The sequence below is a fragment of the Thalassophryne amazonica genome, chromosome 15 (genome assembly GCF_902500255.1).
Source record: "Thalassophryne amazonica chromosome 15, fThaAma1.1, whole genome shotgun sequence".
Taxonomy (NCBI): Eukaryota; Metazoa; Chordata; class Actinopteri; order Batrachoidiformes; family Batrachoididae; genus Thalassophryne; species Thalassophryne amazonica.
Window position 1 is genome coordinate 29,727,984 of NC_047117.1, and position 19,493 is coordinate 29,747,476.

Consider the following 19,493-nt stretch of genomic DNA (forward strand, 5'->3'; position numbering starts at 1 on the left):
ACAGGCCCAGGACCAGCCAGAGGAGTGGCTGCAGCAGCGCCCTGATCGCGCGCTTCCACCCTGGCGGTGAGAGCCTCCACCCTCCGGTTAAGGAGAACATTCTGCACAGCCACTAAATCCAGCCGAGCCGTGAAGGCAGTTAAGATTTGCTGCAGCTCACTCAACACGCCTCCCGCTGATGCCTGCGCTCCTGGCTCTTCCATTGGCCGTTCAAACTCGGGTTGACGCCCCTCGGAGTCCATGACGATTGGCCGAGAAATCCTGTTGTGAAGGTGTCGTAGCACGGACCCACAACAGGGGGCGCAAATGAACGGACAATGAGTAAGCCAAAAAGTAACAATTTAATGTTGTGATAATACACAACTAAATTCACAGAAGTTTAGGTTATTACACACAAAGTGTTAGTCACCAGAGAAATTACCTTTCCAATGGTACTCGATTTCTCGGCGGGGAGGTGGAGTTGCCGTCCGGCTTATGTACTGGTGTAGATGAGTGACAGCTGGTGCGATGAGTGACAGCTGTCACTTCCTCTGGGTCTGGCGCCCTCTCGTGCTTTGCGCTCGCATTCCAAGCAGGACGCCCTCTGGTGGTGGTGGGCCAGCAGTACCTCCTCTTCAGCGGCCCACATAACACCTTGTGTTTCATGGACATTCTTCAGACTGTAGATGTAATGAGACTGAGACGTCGCCGTAAGGTGGAGGACAAAAGTGATTCAATACAGCCAAGTTTATATCAGTCATGGGACAGAGAGAACAGATGAGTCTTTAATCTGGATTTAAGCAACTCCACAGAATCAGACTGTTAGCAGGTATTCCACAGAATAGGTGCACAATAAGAAAAAGTGCTGTGACCTGCACACTTCGTTTTTAAACATGTGGAACACACTGTAATCCTGAATTCTGATAAGGCAAAGCATGGGCAGGTACATAAGGTTTAATTATAAGACAAATAGAGAGGTGTTATTCCATGTATGTTACTAACAGAACCTCAAAATCTGACTTCATATCAACAGGGAACCGGTGGAGGGAGGCCAGGATCAGTGTAATATAATCAAACTTTCTTCTCTTAGAGCTCGAGCAGCAGCATTTTGAACCATTTGCGGATGATGATGATAATACCCAAGTTTAATAATTCTAGAAAAGGTACAATGCACTCTAAAACAAATTGTTTGAAATGAGCAAACTCTGTATTGATGTGTGTACAATCAAGTTGTTCAAATCATCTCATCCACATTGTTAACACTGCACAGGCTGTGTGGTGTATCTGTTTAAACAACCAAAGCAATCTGTTGTTAAAATTTTAAGAATAATTGTTACAAAACAGACTTAAGATTGAATATTATGAGCGTTCACAAAAGCTTTGAACTGGTTCAAGAAACAAAAATGATCAGAAAAAATATATAATTACAGTGCATCTGGAAAGTATTCAAAGTGCTTCATTTTTTTCCCAACATTTTGTTATGTTACAGTATTATTCCAAAATGGAGTGCATTCATTTTTCTCCCTAAAACTTCTACTCACAACACCCCATAATGACAACATAATTTTTTTTTAATTTTGCAAATTTGCTAAAAAACAACAACAAAAACATGTGCATAAGTATTCACAGCATTTGCTCAGTACTTTGTTGATGGACCTTTGGCAGCAATAACAGTCTCAAGTCCTCTTGAATATGATGCCACAAGCTTGGTGCACCTGTTTTCCTCTTTGCAGCACATCTTAAGCTCCTCCAGGTTGGGCGAATTGGTGACCTTAAATTGACTCTGTGCGAGTGGGAATGTGTTTATCTGTCTATATCTGGACCTGCAATAGACTGATGTCCTGTCCAGGGTGTACCCCGCCTTTCACTCTATGACTGCTGGGATAGCCTCCATCCCCCCATCCCCCATGTGACCCTTGGCTGGAGTAAGTGGCTATAGAAAATCAATGAAAAACTGAAATATATCTGCTTGTAATAGGTTGGTGTGGAGTTCACTTCCTGCCTTCCTCTGAATGTCACGTGCACATCGTTGAGCTGGAAAGAGAAATTTACCAGAGACAGGCGATTAAAGTCAAATGTGCTGTGGCCATCCTCACTCTATGACAAGAAATACTAGATTTACATAATCTCACCATGTCACCTGGTTCTACAAAACTTGGTTGTTTAACTGGACACAAAATACTTGTATACAATTAATTGTAACAAGTCAAAAATAATGTCAAACAAGTTATATATTAAAAAATACACCCCTGTAAGAAAGTTAGAATGTTCCAGATGAAAGCTACATTTTGAGAAATTGAATCCTCTTTAAAATGCTACATTTCACATTTAAATAGAATAAATGTGGACAAGAACAAAGTTACATTATTATTTAGAAAATATACAGACTACACAACTAATGTTGCCAGATTAAAAGTATTCTTAAAAATCAGTTTGGCATCAGGAAATAACCCCTTTCATGTTAAAGATACTGTGACTGGATTTTTTTTTTTTTTTAATTGGCTTTTCATTGACATGTATGATATTGCCTGTGGATTGTTTCATGTTGAGCAGGAAATCCTTTGGGAAGCCGGTGGTGTATGTTTGGGTGAGTTGACCCTTTATCATCTCCAGAGGCCACCCTGTTTTGTCTACAGGTCAAAAGCCATAAATCATCAGGAAATCGTGCAGATGGTCCAGTGGCGTGCACCTCGCGGATGTCACCAGTATTTGTCTGTGCACGAGCCAACAATCATCATTCAGCTTCACCTTTCAGTGCCTCCCTTCCTGTAGTTTGTCTGTGATGTGTGCATGCTTTGTTAAAGGAGGAAATTTACAGTAATTATTTGAATAATCGGCAGAAAAGGACTTGAGTTGCTTGCATATTTCGGGTAAACCCTTAAAGCCATGGAAGCCTCTCATGGAGGCTGCCATGTTGTTGATACTGGAGCCCAAAAGGGACATACTTACTCTGCGTTTTGCATTTTGCAGGGTGTCTGTAGAACTGAAGAAAAAAAATGTGAGGAAGATCAGTTGTTCCTCCCCTATACACTATTTACTGGTTACTTGTGCAGGTTAGATGTGTGGCAATGTCATCACAAACTTCAATGTGCGTGTGGCAGCTGTAATCCAAAGAAGAGGAGCGTGGATTGAACATGTTATCAATTACTGAACTGTGCAGAAAACAAGAGACAAAGTGGGAAACCTTTGGTGTCAAATGTTAATTTGATGCTTCTGTTACAAGTCTGTAAATAAAATTTTCGAATAAGTTCTCATTTCAAAAACTTGTGCACGATCAAAAAGTGGTAACATTTTATTGGCCCACCCTGTATTGAGAGAGACAGAGAGCAAAAGTAGTATCTGCTTTGTCTACAGTCACTCAAAACACTTCTTACAGGTTTGTGCGAATTTATGACTGAGTGTCAGACTGTTGATTTTTCTGTCACTGCCAAATTCATTCAAACTCCTTTCTTTTAGCTTGTGTGGAGGTGTGACTTATTCTGGGCAATATGACAAAACCTGTAATCATGACGTTTTTACCATATTTATCAGTATCGACATTTATAATGATACAGAATGTAAATAATTATGCCAGTTTAAATTAAGAAATATTCCTACCATTGCACAAATGAAAAGAAACATTCATTATTTGTTTTATATAATGCCTAGAATATATCATTGTCATTTTGAGATTTTATTAATTTCTAAACAAGAGAAATGGGTCAAGGGTCCTTCCTGGCACTATGGCATCCACCAAAGCTCAGTGGCAAGACAGAGATGCCTCATCTCACCAAGGTGTCATCTGATGGAGCCTCCTGTGCCCCAGTGGCCACAAGCCCTGCGCTGCGGTGGGGCCAACCCAGCCTGCGCGGCTCTGCCTCCAACAAACACTGCTTTCTCAGGACCCCTGACTCACTCTTGAGCCCCCTTGGTGCATCCAACCTTCCTGTCCATTACCCAGTGAGTCTGGGCACTGTGTTGGGCTGCAGTTTGTTTTTAAAATAATCCATACCATGTAACATAATCCATATCACGTGACATAAACAACCAATCAAGTGACAAGGATCCATTCAGGTATTATATAATACAGTTGAAGGCATAGCGTCCTCATTACACTGAAGCGCCATCAATCATATTTACATTCAGTTTTGCATCTGTGGGTTAGCAATTTTTGATATTCCAGTTTTGTCAGATGAACCTTCCTCTGGTGTAGCATGTTTCTTTGTTGGTCGGCTTGGTTGGAAAACACACTCCAAATTTGAAAAAGACTTCTTACACATTCCGTTTAAGGACCCTCCAGTCAGTGAGCAATGTCACCAATCTGCTAATGTTAGCATTTTACTAGCTGATAGTGAAACTTCCAAGTAGGTGCTAACATTAACAATATCATTCATGTCTGGGCTAGTGTTAAGTTTATTTGTTTCTGAATGTATTGTCAAGTGTAAGCCATCATTTTTGAACTAATATTAAATGCTGTTGTACTTTGTGTTTCACTCCTAGATTACGAGGTCTATCCAAAAAGTATTGGACCTTTTACTACAGCAGTGATCCGGAACTGGCAATGATCCGGAACTGGGCAAGTGACTGTACCATCACAAATCACACCATTCAAATTCATTTTTTTTATTTACATGAGTTAATAATGAAATTAATACTGCTACTGCTATTTAAAACAATTTTAAAAACAGGAAAACACAATAAAAATAACTTGATAAAAGCCTTTGTCTAACTAAAAGCCCGTTTAAAAAGCAAAGTCTTTAACTGCTTTTTAAATTCATTAATGACGTCTAGACAGCAAAAGGGAAGAGGCAGAGCGTTCCACAGGCTAGGTGCTCCTGCTTCAAAGGAGTGATCACCTCGCATCTTAAAATTGGTTTTTGGGATCACAAGTAACATCTAATGGGCAGCACGGTGGCTTAGTGGTTAGCACTGTTGCCTCACAGCAAGATGGTTATGGGATCGATTCCCACCTGTGGCTTTTCTTTGTGGAGTTTGCGTGTTTGTGTGGGTTCCCTCTGGGTGCTTCGGCTTCCTTGCACATCAAAAGACATGCAGGTGAGTTTGTCTGTCTATATGTGGCCCTGCAACAGCCTGAATTCCTGATGACGGAGGAGAGTAAAAAAGGAAAATATATTTAGTTAGAATAAATAAAGTAAAGGTAGAATGCTTTCCTCCGAGACCAGGGACTATGGGGAATAAAGACACAGAGGGTGAGTGAATGCACTCCCAACGCTGGAGCCTCAAAACAATCACAGTTCATAAAAGGTTTAACAGGTTGTTTCAGAGGTCAGGAAATAAAGTTCTCTTCTTAAGAAATAAAGTTTAGTGTTCAGGAATTCTTCATAGTTCATAAGTTGTATCCAAAGGTCAGAGGTCAAGTGCTGCATGTTGTGATGCAGTTCCAATTAAGCAGGACTTGATACAGCTGGGTTCTCAGTTGTTTGATATCAGAATTCATGCAGTTCTATGGAAGAGTTCTTGGAACGGTTCTTTATCATAGCACAGTCACAAACAGGAACGAGTGAGAACAGGAGTTCACTGAGATGAGGAGGAACTTAACTGGCATGTAGTCGAGACACGCTCTGCACTAAGAGCTGAGGAGTTCCAAAGTGATGTTGCTGTGCAGATAGTCATAGCCAGGATCCAGGTCTGCTTGGGAGCCGTACCAAAATCATCTGGAACATCAGGAAAAGACTGTTCTCTCTAATATAGGAATTAGAGGGGAGGCCAGGTTACCTGAGCTTTTGCTGCGGGACGCTTCAGCATCTTAAGCACACAGCTGGAATATGCAGTCCAGGTCACAGGGTGGCATTCTGGTTTGATCCTCTTGGAGCCTGCCTGGATCATCGAAGGTGGCTCTGGAAGCTGGTGACGCAAAATGAGGCAAGCAAGGAAACAGGCAAACATGGCACACAAGTATCTGGCGATACATGAAAGTCAGGGTTTAAATAGTCTATCAATAATCAGTCACTCATCTGATCCTGGTGTGAAACAAAACTGAGGGTGCCATCTAGTGGAGAAACTAACACATGACACTGGTAAAACAGAGTTAAAACCAGGCTGTGGGGGAAATCCTGTCAGGAACACTCTTTAAAGGAAATCATAATTCTTACCTAATAATAGGACTTAATCAGTCACATTGCATCAAAGTCACAACCAGTCAATCACTGTTCATATGTCTTTTGTCTGCATTAGTCTATAAAATTTAAATGGGATGGAATCATAAAACAATAGACCGGGAAGAGTGTATTATGGTTATGTAAGTGGAGAGTAGTCTACAAGTTGTGGATAGTATTGTGTGCAACTTAAAATATTGCATAATTTGACACTGGTGAGTTGTTAGTAGTGAATATACCATGTCAATGCCCTTTGTTTATTTTATTTGTTTATTGTTGAAGTGCTGAAGTGAAGTACCTTGTCAGAGAATCAAAAATGTGTCTCTGTATAATCTACCTGACATAGTGATCCTTAACTTTCCCTCCGCCTTCCCCCCTTCTAGTCAGTTTCCTGTGTTGTTTCTCTTTTCTTTTCTTCCTTTGGAGCCCAAAAGTGAAAATGGTATCTGCTTTGTTGTTGTTGTCTGTCAGTTCCACGTGATTTCTGCAGTATTCCCTTTGGCAACAGAATGTAAACAAAACCATGTGACCCCCAACGTTGTGTTCATAACAGTGAGGGGTTTTCCCATAATGGATAGCATCACTCTGAACAGTTTGGGTTTAAATCTGCTACAAAAAGGCTAATTCCAACAAATATATGTAGAATTGTTTGCTTTCACTTTGGTGAATGGTCCTGTAAATATAATTTGTTCTGTTTGTCAGCAAATCTGAGGGATTTGTCGCTCAGAAAGGGTAAAAATGGCAATTCTGTGAGGTTTGAAGTGTTTGACATTTTGCAATCTAAGTATGTGAACTGTCAATGGGAGCAAATAAGTTGCCTGCATGCAAATTTTGAGCTGCCTGGAGTGTGTAACAGCTGAGATAACTGTGGCAGCTGAATGCTTAACCAGTTTATTAAATTATTTATGCAAAACTACACTGCAAGAAACTTTTTTATTATGATCTACTGGCATCTTTGTTTTCATTATATGGAAGCACTTTTAAGGGAGCCTGGAGCAGGGCAGAAGGGTTGAGATTAAACAACATTTTCACAGTATTTTTTCTTAAATTGCTTGACAGGGTGCCCCAGCTAAGATGTCTTTTATTAGCATGAGATTATGCATGTGTTTGCTGCATAACTAACGTGCAAAGGAATGCTGGCATAGGTTTGGTGAAGCAGTTTCCATCCTGAGAAAGGCCTCACTGTTTGTTGGTCGACAGGGACAGAGAACTCACATTGTCAGTCTGTCCAGCGTTGGGTTACTGCATTGTCCATCGTTTTTCCACCTCCCTTTCAGCCTCTTGCATGTCCGCGCACCAAGGACGAGGAATAAAGTGGCTTTTCATTGAAGGCTCAGTTGGATCCTCCGTGCACAGGAACTCACTAAAGAGCGCAGTCAGTCAGTTGTCTGCAACTGCCTTTCATGATTGGGAGCGATTCCCCAGCAACAGCTAGACTCCAGAGTGACTCATTACCTCAAATGGCATGAACCAGTGAGAAAGCCCCAAAGGACCAATCAAAAGACAATTAGTAATGACGGGTTTATTGTTATAATGTAACTTCAAGGTCCTTGGCATGAAAAGAACATCTACTTGGTTGGTATTTCCCAAGATTTTACAGTCTGGTAACCTCAAAGAATGTCAAATGATCTGACGCACTGCTGCCAAACAAGCAAATGCTTTTTTGAAATCATGTTTAACTCAGGTATTATACATATATAGAGAGAGAGAGAGAGAAAGAGAAACTGCATCCAGAAAGTATTCACAGTGCTTCACTTTTGCCACATTTTGTGGTTAATACTCTTATTCCAAAATGTAAATTTAGTAAATTCATTTTTTCCTTCAAAATTCTACTCACAACACCCCATAATGACAACATGAAAAAGTTTTTTTTTTTAACAAATTTATTCAAAGCAAAACAAAACAAAAAAAACGTGTACACAAGTATTCACACCCTTTGCTCAATACTTTGTTGCTGCTCCTTTTGCAGTAATTACAGCCTCAGGTCTTCTTGAATATGATGTCACAAGCTTGGCGTATTGATCTTTGGGCAGATTTGCCCATTACTTTTTGCAGTACCTCTCAAACGCCATCAGGTTGGACGGTAATAGTGATAAACACTGGGGCAATATAAATTAGCATAGCATCATTACAGCAGTGTTTTTACAGCCTCTCTGAGGTGTACCGCTACAAAGGGTGACATCATGTATCCATGGCAACACTAAAGCTAGTTCCACTCTGTCTTTTCTCAATGGCTATCTTGTGTTTTAAAGACTCATTTGAGTGCAAAGTGGGGACTTTTTTTTATCCTTGTGTAGTGCAATAATGGATCAAACAAATAAGGTGAGTTTATGTATATACATTTAATGTATATATTAAAGACACATTAAAAATATATACTGTAAAAGGATGGTATGTGTGTATTCCATATGAGACTGACGCTCAAAGCACTTTACAATACGTCAAACACCTTCAACTGCACACTAGCAGCAACTTGTGGATAACTGTGTAACTCAAGGGCACTTTGAGTTATAATGTGTTATTTTTTTCTTGTGCTGGTTGATCATTATTGCAACCTTAATAAAACAAGGCTGGAAGCCAGATTCATAACTGAGAGGAAGGAAAGGTGCGTGCATTGCTGCCATGTTCATTCATTTGAGGCATTTCAATGTAAGAACAAAATCAATAGCAGTTAAAATGATAAAGTGGCAGTTACTCATTATACTTTAATTATTTGCTGTGGTTAACCTTTGTTAATAGTCGTCATTTTCAAATGGCACAGACCAAATTTCTGAAGGCCACAACCCACTTTGAAATCTGAACATCTTCTGCCGCTCACCCAAACCTTTAATCACAATTTTGATTGATACAAGGTACAGAGAAATGAGACTAAATTTCCATATGCATTAAATTTACTATAATGCCTTAGATTAATGTGTTGTAATTGCATTTTTAAAACAAGAGCAATCAGAGATTTCTGACATCCGTCAAACCGGATCTGGATCACCTCCAAAATTTAGTGAGTTTAGAATTTAATTTAAAATTTAGAGTCTTCCATGTCCTAAAATCTATCTGTGGTACAAATTTGGCAAGAATCCGTGACGTCGTTTTGATGTAATGCTTCAAAGCCTACATAAAGTGATATCTTGATCCAGAAAACAGATCCGGATCCGGATTGCCTCCAAAATTTAGTGGAGTCTTCCATGTCCTAATATCTATCTGTGGTGCAAATTTGGTGAGAATCTGTGGAGTAGTTTTGACGTAATCCTTCAAAACCTATATAAAGTGAAATTTTGATCCAGGATCCAGATCCAGATCACCTCTAAAATGTAGTGGGATCTTCCATGCCCTAATATCTATCTGTGGTGCAAATTTGGTGAGAATCCATGAAGTAGTTTTTTTTTTTTTTACGTAATTCTTCAAAGTCTATATTAAGTGAAACTTGATCCAGAATCTGGAGCTGGATCCGGCTCACCTTCAAAATTTAATGGAGTCCTCCATGGCCTAATATCTACCTGTGGTGAAAATTTTATCAAACTCCATGCAGCAGTTTTGACGTAATCCTGCTAAAATCATTCTCAAGTCATGAGTCAGCAAGTCTCAAGTCAAGTCTCAAGTCATAATGACCACCAATTGTTTGCAAGCTGACTTGAGACTTGACTTGAGACTTGCCAATTCATGACTTGAAAATGACTTGACAGTGACTTCATCCCACCTCTGCATTCACTCTGCTAATCATGTGAGTATTTTTTTCCAAAAGCATTCGCTACAATTCACCTGTCACATCTCTTGTGGTATTACCAAAACCAATTACGTTTAAATTCAAATGAATATAAAATCATAAATAAAAAACAAAACAAAGGAAGCCAGTTATTTTTACAGTGAGGAAGAGTTTTTCGTAGATGGAGAAGAGCAGGACGGAGAACGGGGAGGGAGACGGGGAAGGACGGGGACATTACAATAACAAACACGGCTTCCTGCAGTACCTTCGGCTGGAGAAGGTAAACTGACGTATGATTATTGCATTTCTGTCCTGGCCTTTGACTGTGGCTCATCCGGTGGCCCTACGGTGAGGACATGACTGAATAATGGACGATAACCCTCTGACCTGACATCTGCTCACAGAGTTTAATTTAGAAAAGGCCAGGAAATGAGTGAGCAACACCCTGACACAGTCATTCTGGGAGCTGTCGCTACTGTAGACTTTTTTAGCCACTGTTTCTGTACAGGACAGTGCTTCAGGGGTCATCTTCACAAAATATCTTAATGGTAAAAATAGATACTAACTGACTGTTTTAGGAGTAACAAGTAAAACCTGTAAGTGAGACAGTATTGAATGAATATGACCCCTAATTTACAAAATCATTTTAACATTAAAAATGTAATGGCCGTGAGCATTGTGTTCTTTAGAATTTGCAGTTGTTTAAGTAATTATTAAGATCCTGTTGTCTTACACAGTTTGTATTGTACATGTTCAAATGTTCAATAACAAAACCTCTCTCTCTCTCTCTCTCTATGTATATATATATATATATATATATATATATATATATATATATATATATATATATATATATATACATACAAGGTTGGGTAGGATTACTTTGAAAGAATACATGTGGATTACAAGTAATCCAAATGTATGTATGTACATACATTTGGATTACTTGTAATCTGATTACTTTTGGATTACATTTCAAAGTAATCCTACGCAACCTTGTGTATATATATATATATATATATATATATATATATATATATACATAAAGCTGACTATGTGTGTGTGTGTTTGCTATGCACAGCCACAGTAATTAAGCAATCCACACCAAACTTGCTACAGTGGCTGGGGGCACCAAGGGGGAGGTCACTAGGGCTCTTATGTTGAAAGCGTACATGCAGGAACACAGACACACACACACACACACACATACACACACAGTCAGCCTTATATATTGATCACGACCTGCTCACTGGAGCCCTTATTTTCGCAGTTCACGTGGTACTCGGGTCAGGTAGCAAGCATCACACTTTATTTACTACGTAGCAGAGGTAGGAATAAGTCACCATCAAGTCACTCTCAAGTCATGCATCAGCAAGTCCCAAGTCAAGTCTCAAGTCATAATGACCACCAACTGTTTGCAAGCTGATTTAGCAGAGCTCCCACCTCTGCTATATAGTAGCGGCTGTCTAGGGTGCACTTTAATTACAATCCGAAGGGGCCAACGCGCACTGCATGCGAGTTAAACCGGGCATGCGTACATGCGCTTGAATTGCAATCACGACCCGCTCACTGGAGCCCTTACTTTCGCATAACCACAGGAATGAAACACAAATAAAACCAGACTACAAAGACTACAAGAAACAAAACTGCAGACAGTAAAAATAACTAAAGACAGGTGAGGGTAAAACAGTCAAGCAGACGTGAGAGCTCACAGACATTTAGACACAGACAACACTAGGAACAGTCACCAGAAGGAGTCAGAGGGTATCGATTATTTATTTATTTATTTATTTTCATTTTTGTGTGTCTGTTGCAAGACTTAGAATAAAGGCATGAGCCAGGATAATGTGAGATAAATCCAAACAGGTTACAGTCTTTCAAAGGAGGCAGCAGATGGTTATAAAAAAAAAGTAACGGTTTAGTCACTGAAAGTTCTCATATCAAATCATTAGATAAAATAACAGGTGTCATGCAGGACTGCAGTAATGCAGGATGCCAGCACAGGTCTGTTACAGAAGGGTAACATATGGAACATGACAAGAGACACGGAGAACATGTGGAACCTGCTTAACCATCCAGCACAGACTGTAACTGACAAGGCACACAAATACTTTGGCAATAAATTGACAACTGGGCTGAACAAACACACATGAGGTGGATCAGTGCAAACAGAGGACACAAGGGGGAGCCAGAAACCAGACAGAGACTGAAACATAGGAAAGAAAAGATGACAGGACAGAGACAATAGAAACACAGGAATGTGACCAGATGACAAGGAGAACAAAACCACATGGAGAATGACACCAGAGACAGGATAACATGGACACTATACCGAACACCAAAAGGGGACCCATAACAATAATAACAAGTCACATCTAGGAGCATATACTGTACTGTGTTTTGCTGCATCCATGACACCATGGAACCACTTTGAGTCCTGGATGGCAACCACCCAGGTAATAATAACAACAAGGAAAATTGGCCAGATAACCTGGAGAATAATACTAAAGACAGAATAATGTCATAATGATGCAAAACACCAAAATGTGACTTATCACCCTGCCAGACACTTGTTGAGCCTCCAAAATGTCATAAGTGTGTTGTTGGAAATTGAAGGGGTGATGATGAATGTCTTGCATGCATATGCCTGACAGGTAGATTGTAAGATGAAGGGGGGAGAAGATTTTTGGAGTGACTTTGATGAGGTGGTGATTGGAGCAAACTTCTGTGGGCATTTTGGCAAAGAGAACAGGAGTGATGAGGAAGTATTTATGAGAGTGTAGCTAGGCAGCATCAGATGATGGTTTACAGATTGAACTTTGGAGTTGAAGAAGAGGAAGCAGAGTGAGAGCTCAACTAAGGATGAGATGGTGGAAGTTGAAGCAGGTAGACTGTTGTGTGAAGTTCAGAGGAGGATGGTGTGAAAGGCACTGGATGGAGATAAAGGTATTTTATACAACTGGAAAACTACTGCAGATGTGGTGAGGGATAAAGCTAGGAAGGTACTGGGTGTGACATCTGGACAGAAGAATGAAGACAAGGATTATAAGGATGAAGTAAGGACAACTACAAGGAGGATGAAGAGTGGAAATGCAGTTGGTCCATATGGCATTCCAGTGGAGGCATGGAAGAGATGACAATGTAGTTTTTAACCAGATTGTTCAATAAAATCTTGGAAAGTGAGAAGACACCTGAGGAATGGAGAACAAGTGTACTGGTTCAGGCTTTAAACAACAAGGGTGATGTGCAGAGCTGTAATATCTACAGAAACATAAAGCCACAGCCACAACAGGAAGTTAAGGGACACGGTATTAGAAACTACTTAGAAAGGAGGTCTGCAAGCTGCAAAATGATTTCATGATGAGGTGATGGTCTAGTGCAGGGGTGCCCAAGTTCAGTCCTCGAGATCTACCTTCCTGACACTCTTAGTTGTCTCCCTGCTCCAACACACCTGAATCCAATGAAAGGCTCATTAAAAGCCTGCAAACTAGTCTTGGGCACCCCTAGTCTAGTGGATAAGTGTTGGGCTTGAGACCAGAGGATCCTCGGTTCAAACCCCAGCCTGACCGGAAAATCACTAAGGGCCCTTGGGCAAGGTCCTTAATCCCCAAGTTACTCCCAGTGTGTACTGAGCATCATGCATGGCAGCACCCTGACATCGGTGTGTGAGTGTGAATGTGTGAAGGGGTGAATGTGAGGCATAATTGTAAAGCACTTTGAGCGTCTGATGAAGATGGAAAAGTGCTATATAAATGCTGTCCATTTACCATTTACGAGAAAGATCACTGCAGATGCAATGTTTGCTTTGAGTGTGCTGATGGAGAAGTATAGAGAAGGCCATAATGATTTGTATTGTGTGTTTAGGGATTTAGAGAAAGCTTAGGACATGGTGCCAAAACAACAGATGTAATATAGTATGAAGATGTCTGGAGTGGCAGAGATGCACAGTAGGAATAACAGATGCCTTTGAGGTGGGGTTGGGATTACATCAAGGATTGGCTCTGAGCCCTTTCTTGTTTGCAGTGGTGGCAAACAGGTTCACAGATTAGATCAGACAGGAGTCTGCATGGACTATGATGTTTGCAGTGACATTGTGATCTGTAGTGAGTGTAGAGAGCAGTTTGAGTCTAGCCTAGAGAGGCAGAGATATGCTCTGGAAAGAAGGGGTATGAAATGTATGGGAGTAAGGGGAATAGTGAAGTTGCAAGGAATATGTGTTGAACGTAGATGAGTGTAAATACTTGGTGTCAGCTATCCACATTAATGGAGATTGTGGTAGAGGGGTGAAAAAAGCATGCAGGCAGGGTGGAGAAAGAAGGCTGGAATGATTTGTAACAAAAGGGTATCTGCAAGATTAAAGGGAAAAGTCTACAAGATAGAAGAAAAAACTAAGGTGGAGGTGACAGAGCTGAAGATGTGATTTTCTTTAGGAGTGATGAAGACGGACAAGATAAGGAATGAACATATCAGAGGGATGGCAAAGTCACAACGGATTGAAGACAACTGCCATTCACATGAATGCGCAAAATGAAGAGAAAGGGTAAAGCGGTTGGGTGAAGGTAGTGTACTAAGTCAGAGAGGCCATATTGAGATGGTTTGGACATGCGCAAAGGAGGGACCTAGAGAATATCTAAGGATGCTGAAGATGGAGCAACCAGAAAGGAGCAGAAGAGGAAGGCCAAAGAGGAGGTTTATAGATGTGGTGAGGGAGGACAGGTGGTTGGTGAGACAGAGGACAGGGTGAGATGGAGATGGATTATCTGCTGTGGCAACACCCCCAGCAGAAGCAGCCCAAAAGAGAAAGACTCTGAACAAACTGTGGGATATTCATTATAGTGATGCATGTTGGGATGAAGAAGTCTGCTTAAGATTGGTGGCCTTGACCTACTTTTTCTGGGAAAATAGCTTGTTTTTCATTCACCTGTCATGCTGTACATCAGATTTGCTGAGGTGTTTCAGCATGTCTTGAAATACATTTTTCTACAATTGGTCAAAGTAACAACCAACATTGCTGCCACATTGGAAGCAACTTTTCAACAGCAGATTTCCAATAGTTACTGTAATAATGACATCTGTTACTCATATATAATTCTGCAAATTTTTTACATCTTTCCTGTAAAATGCCTGTGTACTGTGCTCCATGTGAGGTCACTGGTATCCGCTGTGATTCAGTCTCCACTCTGTTTGTCAGGGAAGACGGCGCCTCGGCACAGGTCACTGTGGCGCACGTCTCAGTGGGAGAGCTGTGAGAGTTATGTGGACTTCTCCTGTTACAAAACATTCACTGCAACAACACAACCTTGGTGATTTTAAGTGTCTCACGCACACAGCAGGCGACGCAGACTGTCACATACAAATACTGTATCTCAAGTACTGCACCCCCAACCCTCATCATTTTAGTCTGTCAGTCTTGTAAACACTGAACAAATCCCTTTTGCAGAGCTACAGTAATGTATGAAGGCAGCAGTTGTTTACTTGTAGTGCAAAAGACACTGGCAGCTGGCATGCCTGATAATATAACAGGAAATAATCCAAGACTGCTGGGACTGGTTATCTGGCTGGGTGGTTGCCACCCAGAGCCCCAGCCAGCTCCATAGTGTGGTGGATGCAGTGACGTGTGCCACCTAACCTGGCAGCTGGGAACATTCGGTGTATGCATTTGTGTGTGTGTGTGTGTGTGTGTGTGTGTGTGTGTGTGTGTGTGTGTGTGTGTGTGTGTGTGTGTGTGTGTGTGTGTGTGTGTGTGTGTGTGTGTGTGTGTGTGTGTGTGTGTGTGAGAGAGAGAGAGAGAGAGAGAGAGAGAGAGAGAGAGAGAGAGAGGTGAATAAAGGCATGCATATTATTGTGTATTGCCCCTGAATACGAGTAAATCCTGCTGCACTGTGAATTTGTGGAGCAGCTGTTTGGTTTCTCTCCATTGACCTGATCAGTGCACAACATCAGATAACTGCTGACGTCTGGTGATGTAATAATTTCAGTGACCAGATCTCATCTCTATTTTTAAGGTGTTACTGTTTCTTTCATTAAAGAAACAGCATTTACTGGAAACGATTGTGTTCAGATGATCGTAAGGATGAAGACGAACAAATCTTTTGGACTAAATCTTAAGCAAAAAATTAATTTAGTCCAACTGAAACATTTTGAGGACACCAATTACCCCAAAGTTAACCCATACAATTGAATGAATGTTAATGAATGTTAATAATTACATTTACTTTGTGCAACATAATATTTTCCACTACATTACACTATTTCATAATCGCTCACCAATTCCTGTAATTAAAAATGTAAAATACAGTCAGAATCAGCTGCAATCCTTACACTCTATCAGACCTTGTTTCTCACACTGATCCCGCTCCAGCTTCTTATTGTAGATGGGATCTTGAACAATTTTGGGGTTCTATGTGGGTTTTTTTTGGGGGGGGGGGAGTGTTCTTTAAGGACACTATAACATCCTTTTTAGTTTCATAAAAACCTGCTCGACCACCCTCACTATCGGCCCTAATTTCTTACACATTGCAGAGGACACCCCCCCCCCCCCCCCCCATGTTTTTAATGTGCTTTTAAACTACAGGGGTCACACATTTTATATATTTATTTACAAACATAGGATCTTTAGCAGCTTTTCATTATTTTTCATTACACATTAAGCCCTTAAACATGACCACTCTGCCCTCTACAGTCTGCATTGTGCAGCTGCAGCTTCATCATTTTGGTGGATGACAGCAGCGTTAATCCATGGGCCAAGCAGGTTTTCGGTCCCACTTAAGGTGACGAAACAACACTTAGAATCCAGCCTCAGTGTACCATGGCCGACACATAAATGTATGTTAATCATCCCAGGGTGGTACTTATAACCAGGTAGGGGTCAATGAAGAATTACACAGAGGTCAAAATGTAAAAAAATGCTCCAATCATGTTAAAACTTACACCACAATATTTGTCTGATCATAAGAATTCCAAAAAGGTATAGTTTGGACTATCTATGATTGAATGTTCTGGAGTTGTGGGGTAAAACAACACAAGTGGTGACAAAGGTCAGTTTCAGTTTGTACAGGGGTCAAAAGTTAACGTTGCTCCAATTTCAGTAAAAAAATGATGCAAATTATTGTTTGGGTTAATATGTTTCTAAAAAGGAATAGTTTACACCATCTGTCATGCTCAGTTATCATGTTACAGGGTAACATATGTCACATGTCACTGAATTCAATGTACATCGACCTGTTTGACCTTTACTTTGGAGACCAAACATTCATCGCAGTCAGAACTATTTCATTTATTAATCCTTTTATTTCAACCAATAATTTGTACATTTATTTACTGAAATTAGAGCAACGTTAACTTTTGACCCCTGGACAAACTGAAATTGACCTTTGTCACCGTATTTGTTGTTTTTACCCCATAACTCCAGAACATTCAGTCATAGATAGTCCAAACTATACTTTTTTGGAATTGTTATGATCAGACAAATAATGTGGTATAGTTTTTTAACATGATTGGAGCATTTTTATATTTTGACATCTGTGTTATTCTTCATTGACCCCTACCTGGCTATAAATACCACCCTGGGATGGTTGTCATACATTTTTGTGTAGTCCATGGAACACTGAGGCTGGATTTTAAGTGTCGTTTCGTCACCTTACGTGGTACCGATTAGGTTAAAATTGATGACTGGCTCATCGACTATGTGTCGTCTGTGTATGGTACACGCTCGCAAATGTTCAGTCCTTTAATAGATTACATATTCATTCATGTTATATAAGAATATGCAGACGTAAATTATTGGCGACATGAATGTTTGTTAAAACGTTTCCCCATTTATTAAACATCCAATATCAATCTTGAACTAAACGCTTGTAGTGACTTAAACGTGCAATTTCCTTTTGTTACCACTAGAGGGAAGCAAACACACATTAGTAAAACACGAAGTACTTGTCAGTGTGCTGTTTATTTATTTATTTATTGTCTGTGACGTATTCTGGCCTGTCATAAAGAAAATGTAATGTAATGTAGATCTGAAAGAAGAATGTTGAGGTTTAAACTTGTTCGTGCCCTTTCCAAGTCTGTGGCTGCTTATTGTAGTTTAATCAGTGTATTATACCTCATGTATTTTTTTTTAATCTGAAAATCAAAATTTAATGAGAATTCTATAAATATTTTCCTTTATTTCAAAAGAATAGCACTTTTTTTCTGAAAGTAAACACCTCTGCATGTAAATTACTCTTATTTGTATCAAATGTATTGAGAATGTTTGAGATTTGTGGTCATGTAACGATAGATTATTATATATTAATAGTATCAATGGCAGCAACATACCTTCTGTAATCTTTATATTCACTTTGCAGTGATGAGCAAGGCATAAACTGCTATTATTATGTTGGCAAATATAGACTGTCTTGATAAATGTGTAAAAATAAATAAAGAAGAGGAAGAGGAACTCAGAGAATGCAACAAGTGAACCTTTCACACTTGACTCAGAGTCATACATATTTTTTGTGATTCAAGAAGAAGAAGTAAGCCCCATACAAGCCCCCCTGCCAATCAAACTGGTGCTTATGCCTAGATACCATGGTGGGAAGTGGATGGTAGTCCATGATTCCTTGAGGATTGCACGCCAGTCCATCACCAAGTCAAGCAGAAGTACGTCAGACAGGCTGTGAGGCCCACTGGCTCAGTAATCATCCCCTGATATGTACAATGAAGTGTCTTATACAAAGACACTGACAGGCAGCCTGAAACACATGGATTTGAACCCTGGTCTGTATGTACGTATTGGTAGCCCAACATGGGATATAGTTAAAGATAGGATATGTGATGTGATTAGATTAGATTAGATTAGATTAGATTAGATTAGATTAGATTAGATTAGATTAGATTAGATTAGATTAGATAGAACTTTATTGATCCCTTGGGAAGACTCCCTCTACGAAATTAAGGTTCCAGTAGCATTGTATAGAAGCACACAGGGTAGGAAGCACACAGAATATCAAAAATGAAAGTAAAAAAGAAAAACAGTGTGCAAATATAAATATAAATAAACAAATATAAATACCAGACATACTGATCAGTACTGGTATGGTATCAATACTGATATGGTTTTGCATGGCCTTAACATTTGATATTCTATGTCCAAATTTGAACCACTTTATCCTGAGGAACTCCCAATGTTTTGGCTCCAAACTGTTTGGGTTAAAGAGTTATGACCTTGAGTATGATCTTTCATGGTCACTTAACGTCACAGTTCATGTAACCAATACAAAGGCGTTTAACCGTTATCTCATACCAGTTCTTCAGAACAGCATTACAAACACTGCATAAGTCCTTTCAGTGTCTCCCTTTTTCACTTGTGGTCGCCACAGCAAATCCAGTGTAGACTGGCATGTTGATTTTGCACGTTTTGCACTGGATGCCCAATGGGTATAGGTTGTCTTGAAGTGAGAATCTTCTGCTTGGGAAGGCAAGTACATGAATTGCTTGGCCATCACGCTACCCTAGAACAGCCAGTATAAATATCATGTCTACATAAACATCGGCCCAAATTTTGACATTTTTGTTCTTTTATTTATTTTTTTCATCTCAAATCCGCATCACTTTCTCCTTGGCTAAACCTCGGTCATTCTACCAAGTTTGGTCCAAAATGGGTGAAAACTCTTCAAGTTACTTTGTTCGCACACAGGCTGACACACAGGGCCAACAACAATACCCACATATGGTTGAGT